The sequence below is a fragment of the Denticeps clupeoides genome, chromosome 9, assembly GCF_900700375.1.
Source record: "Denticeps clupeoides chromosome 9, fDenClu1.1, whole genome shotgun sequence".
Lineage (NCBI taxonomy): Eukaryota > Metazoa > Chordata > Actinopteri > Clupeiformes > Denticipitidae > Denticeps > Denticeps clupeoides.
In genome coordinates this window covers 1,634,818-1,640,881 of record NC_041715.1, presented here as the reverse complement: position 1 = coordinate 1,640,881, position 6,064 = coordinate 1,634,818, and the positions used below count along the sequence as shown (strand labels likewise).

The following is a 6,064-nucleotide window of genomic DNA, read 5'->3' as shown; positions in this document are numbered from 1 at the left end:
AGAGCCACAAGGATCCATGCGTCCCACTGCAAGAGGGTACCAGCACCACCAGAAAGCGCCACCTTGCTCGGCGACCGATGCTGCTCTTTCATCCCCAACAACTCGGCTCCCGAGGGGAAGCTGACTCGTGCACTAGATGGTCTTAGAACCCTCAGTGCTAAATTGCTAGAACACTCAGGAGTTGATACTTCGATGTGGGACGATATGTTTGTGAAATATTAAAATCGAGCTGTCTCCATTTGCATGACCCTTGCTGTATTCTCCTCTGTTTTAATCCTATGCTGATGCTGTTGCATCCCCTGTCTTAGAGCATTGTTAGTCAGGCTCATTGATACTGCCATAGGTCAAGAAGTTCTTCACCTTCTCTATTCGCCAACAGAGCCCCTACAGACCCCGGACCCCTGATGACAATGATGTAACTCTTGTTGATAGTGATCAATCCTGCTTTGAATCAGGCTCCTCCTCGGTTGAGGATGACGCAGACATATCATTCTATATCTTGATTAGTTTGTTTTTGATTGATTCTTTTTAATTGGTTTTAGCTTTTGTTTTCTCCGAGACACGGAATCAAGCACCCAGACTACTGGCAGACCCCAGTGAAGAGACCAGCAGATAAATCCTGGTTCCTGACAACTGCTAAACGAACCAAAGGGTCACCACATCCACCACCACCATTACAACTACAGCTTCAGGGATCTTCAAGTGGACCAGTAGCATCATTATGGACACGTAATGTAGACCATGACACTGACTACATCGTGAACTTCTCCAACCCTACAACTGTAGGACTTATTATTATATTGTACAAATCATCACCAGCCCGGCACTGACACCACTTGCAGGCTCACTCTACCCTGGAAGGACGTCCCTCTCTATCACTCCTTCCCAACATTTCTTCACAGTTTTTCCTTGTGTGCAGAAGGGTCAAATGTGGGGGGGTCAACTGTAGGGCCTGTCAAAGCCCATTGAGACGTACTGTATGTGATTTTGGGCTATAAAAGAAATAAATGCTGTTGCTGTCTTATGTCTTACCTTGTTGATGCAAAAGCAGAACATAAGCTGATAAAAGGAATGTTCTGTGACCTTGATGGGTGCTATCTGGGGTGAGCTTGTTTTTCGACATTGTATGTCCTGTGGTATAAAAGTTGTGAACTGTTATCAGGGGGTGGAAGTTTTCTTGCGAAGAAGATGATATTCCCCAGAAATTTCCCACCACATGTTGTTTGCCACCAGACTGTTGTTTGTAGATTTCAGCTCTGCGTTCAACACAGTTATCCCCTCCAAGCTGATCCAGAAGCTGCGGGCGCTGGGACTCAGTTCTACTCTGTGCAACTGGGTTCTGGACTTTCTCACCAACAGACCGCAGCATGTGAGGATCAGCAAGAACACCTCCACCACAATGATCCTCACAATGTACTCCCTGTTTACACATGACTGTGTGTCCAGACACAGCTCCAACACCATCATCAAGTTTGCTGATGATACCACCGTTGTAGGCCTGATCAGCAACAACGACGAGACGGCCTACAGAGAGGAGGTGAGACTCTTGGCAGAGTGGTGTCAGGAGAACAACCTCTCTGTCAACGTCAGCAAAACCAAGGAGATGGTTTTAGATTTAAGAAGGCAGGATACTGCTCATCTTCCTATCTACATCGGAGGAGGTGCTGTGGAGAGGGTCAGCAGCTTCAGGCTCCTTGGGGTCACCCTCAGTGCCAACCTCAAGTCGTTTCCTCGAATGCCCCTTAACTTCTATAGGCTGCTCTCCTCCTCGTCCCGCCTCTCTCCTCCTCATTTGCATTTAAAGCTACAGACACAGAAATGTCGCGTCCTGGAAAATCTCATTGTGAGACTGGTTAAAGTGGCTGTAATTTCAGAAACAGACTTCACATACAGTATTTGGGGACACTAAGACCGATATAGAAAAGAAAAGGTTTAATAATAGGTGACCTGTCACTGAATAATGGACATTGGTTCCACATGATTTATTTGATTTAGGCTGTTCTAATTCCTTCACATTATTTCAAACCAAACATATTAAAATAGTTCCGCTTCATTTGTTTCTCTGTATAAGGGCGTCTGATAAAAGCCATAAATGTAAACTGTTTATGTCGGTTCCACCCGGCGTGACTGGGACCAGAATCTGTCTGTGACACATCGAGCTGAATTCCTGTCCAGTCCAGTCCAGGTATCCAGTCCACAAATTCATTCATTTTCATTTCTATCATTTTCTATCTACTGCTCATAACTCTTATTTTTGGGCTGCATGTTCTTTTTTAGCCAAACAGAAGCTCCCAGACAATCAGTGAACATGAACAATACTGACCAATCACAAGTTTTATAGAACAAAGCTCCTCCCTCTGTTTACTTTTCCAGAAGAAGGAAGTGAAGACGATCCTGCCGTTCAGGTATTTTATTCAACATTTGTAAACTCCATGTTATGTTACAGTACAAACTAATATTCTGTAAACTGGAATTAAGCTGCAGTGCTGCAGATTTTGATCGTGAGGATTATAGATGGAATAAAACGAGTTACAGTCAAGATTCTTCTCAACAGGGAAAGTAAAAGTTAAACCAGCAGGTCTGGTCTTTGGAAAAGAAAATGGCTTCAAAATCTTTCTCAGAAGAGGATTTCTCCTGTCCTGTGTGCTATGAAATCTACAAGGATCCTCTCGTCCTGTCCTGTAGTCACAGCGTCTGTAAAGTTTGTCTGCAGAAGTTCTGGGAGAGTAAAGAATCTCGAGAATGTCCAGTCTGTAGAAGAAGGAGCTCAAAGGATCCTCCTCCTAATCTTGCTTTAAAGAACCTGTGTGAGACCTTCTCAGTAGAAAAGATCCAGAGATCTTCAGCAGGATCTGAGGTTCTCTGCAGTCAACACGGTGAGAAACTGAAACTCTTCTGTCTGGAGGATCAGCAGCTTGTGTGTTTTGTGTGTCGGGATTCAGCCGAACACAGAAACCACAGATTCCTGCCTGTAGATGAAGCAGCAGTGGAATTTAAGGTATCATCAAAAACTATACAGTTATGGTCGGTATAATCAGTCAAACTTTTGTCTTCATGAACCTGTTTAAATATATGATCAATTTTTAATATTATTTTTAAAATATAATAATATTTTCTAGCAACACACTTTTAAAACAAACCCAATACTGAGCTGAAGGTTTCAGGTCTGTTACATGATGAATCTTCCTGATTTTTTTCAGGAGAATCTGAAGATGAAACTGAAGCCCCTACAGGAGACGCTGAAGATCTTTAAAGACGTTAAACTTGCCTGGAATCAAACAGCAGAGAAGATTCAAGTAAAATAATAAAATACAACATTACAAACACTGAATATCAATAATACTGTACAGCTACAATTTAGCAATAAGAACAAAGACTGTAAACAGAATATTAACAATATCAACGTTAATCACACACAGATCCAGACCCAACACACAGAGAGGAGGATTAAGGAGGAGTTTCAGAAGCTTCACCAGTTTCTACACGATGAAGAAGCAGCCAGGATAGCAGCACTGAGGGAGGAAGAGGAGCAGAAGAGTCAGATGATGAAGGAGAAGATGGAGAAGATGAGTAGAGAGATATCATCTCTTTCAGACACAATCAGAGCCATAGAAGAGGAGATGGGAGCTGAAGACGTCTCATTCCTGCAGGTACCAAGACTGTTCTTGCTCTACCAGGATTTTTAGAGATTTTATTAATAATAACTGGCATGTTCCTGTTTCTCAGAACTACAGAACCACCATTACAAGGTAACTGACAGGCTTCTCTATCATCTCTGTGGTTCTGAACCCAAACCCACAGCAGCTCTGACTCCTGAATGTTATTCCAGAACCCAGTGCAGACTGGAGCATCCAGAGAGGCTTTCAGGAGCCCTGATCCATGTGGAGAAAACACCTGGAGAACCTGAAGATCACAGTCTGGGAGAAGATGAAGAAGATTATTCACAGTGAGTCTCTCACGCACGTACATGTAATAATAATTTGAATAATGAATTTGTGATGATAGCATAGAAACTGCAGCAAAGTTTACAGTCTGAGAAAGATGCTGGAGATTGTTTACTATAGTGAGTTATCATAAACAGAAACATGTATTAATAAATAACAATATTTGTGTTTATTCAGTCATATCAATCCTAACTTCTGAATATATAATATCAGACCTGCATCTTCTCTACCAAACCTCATGTGTGTGTTTTTCTCTCTTCAGCTCCTGTGACTCTGAATCCCATCACTGCTCACCCTCAACTCATCTTGTCTGAAGATCTGACCAGTGTGAGATACAGTGATGAGATACAGAATCTTCCTGATAATCCAGAGAGATTTGATGAGTATGTAGCTGTTCTGGGATCTGAGGGCTTCAACTCAGGGACTCACTGCTGGGATGTTGATGTCGGGGGAAATACAGGCTGGAGACTGGGTGTCATGACAGAATCTGCAGAGAGGAAGGGAGCAGTTTACAGCAGGAGTGGAATCTGGTATATGTTTTATTATGATGGTAAATATTATGCACGTTCTACACCGAATCCAGCGACTCTCCTCAGTTTTAACAGGAAGCTGCAGAAGATCAGAGTGACGCTGGACTGGGACGGAGGAAAGTTGTTGTTCTCTGATGCTGTTAATAACACACATCTACACACTCTCACACACACTTTCACTGAGAGAGTCTTTCCGTACTTTTCTACTGTCTGTGAATTCTCTCCTCTGAGGATCTTACCAGTGAAGGTTCGTGTATCAGTAGAACATCAGAGCTGAAGATTTGTCACGAGTACGGACTTACGGGGGAAGGAAGCGCAGAGGTTTGACATGCTGGGAAGGGTTTTTATTACAAATAAACAATAAACACATATAAAGAATGGTGCGGTGGCCAAGAACGGGAAATAAAAGAGGAACAACTAAAACTAACCCGTAGGCGTGTGGTGATTGCCAGAACTCAAAATACAAACATACACACGGTTGTCAGGTGAAGTTCACGAAAATGCCGTCCCTCCCGAAAGGGCGGACATCTGCGGTTCTTAAGCGCTGTCAGGATTGGGTACAGGTGATAAGCACAGCTGCAGTCAATCCTGACAAGATGATGCTGCATCAGTTTCTGGGTTTTAAACATAATAAAAACGAGTCCCAGAGTCTGATGCTTGTTTCTCTCGTTTTTTTTCACAATAAATATTCAGTCTATAAAACTCATATTTGGGGTGTTTTTGATGATGATGATGATGATGATGATGGTATTAGTGCTGAATAGGAGCTGATCCTCACACAGCAGAACACACACAGGACCTCACACACATTTACATTTACAGCATTTACCAAATTCCCTTATCCAGAGCGTCTTACAATCAGTAGTGACAGGGACAGTCCCCCCCTGGAGACACTCAGGGTTAAGTGTCTTGCTCAGAAGAAATATTCTGGCATGTTCATATCTAGTGGCCGGGTTTGTATTTTAAAATCGTGTTTTTATCTAAATAACCAGGCTTGAATATGGTAGAATATCGTATTGTAAATTCTCACTGCTTGACCCTGAGAGGCGTCATTTCCAAAGCAGCAGATGTTCCCAGAAGGATCCAGTCCAGTCCAGTTTTCCACAGTTTTGTGTTATAAATGTTTTATTTTTCATGGCTGCCACTGATCATTAAGGGTGATGGGCTCAATTCAGAGGACACATTTCTTTGTGACACCATGTGCTGTGCTGCTTTGTATCACAATGACAAAATAAAACACTTTCTCTTGTGTGTTGTTACGTTTCTTGTCCTTGGGTAGTACGATTGAGGGGACGGACTTGGTTATTGGTGACTCCGCCCACACCACCATGTGACGTCTACAAGATGTATTTGAGGACGCCTCTTACACACAGACACGCCCTAGTGCTCACTAGAGGTGTGAACCTTCACTGGCCGCACGATTTGATTCGATTACGGTTATCAATGCCCTGATATCGATGCATCAAGATACATCCCATAAATGTTCTACATTGTCACATTATGCTACAAGAGTTCAGGTCTCGTACAGCTGTGTGGAGGCTTTGGTTTGCTACATTGAGCAGCGTTCAGTCCACGCTCAACTTGTAGCGG

The 6,064-nt window shown here is 42.9% G+C and overlaps 1 pseudogene; it reads left to right on the top strand.

Moving 5' to 3' along the window:
- The first annotated feature begins 2,359 nt into the window (after positions 1-2,359).
- LOC114797456 (zinc-binding protein A33-like) lies at positions 2,360-5,650 on the top strand (annotated as a pseudogene).
- The last annotated feature ends 414 nt before the right edge of the window (positions 5,651-6,064 follow it).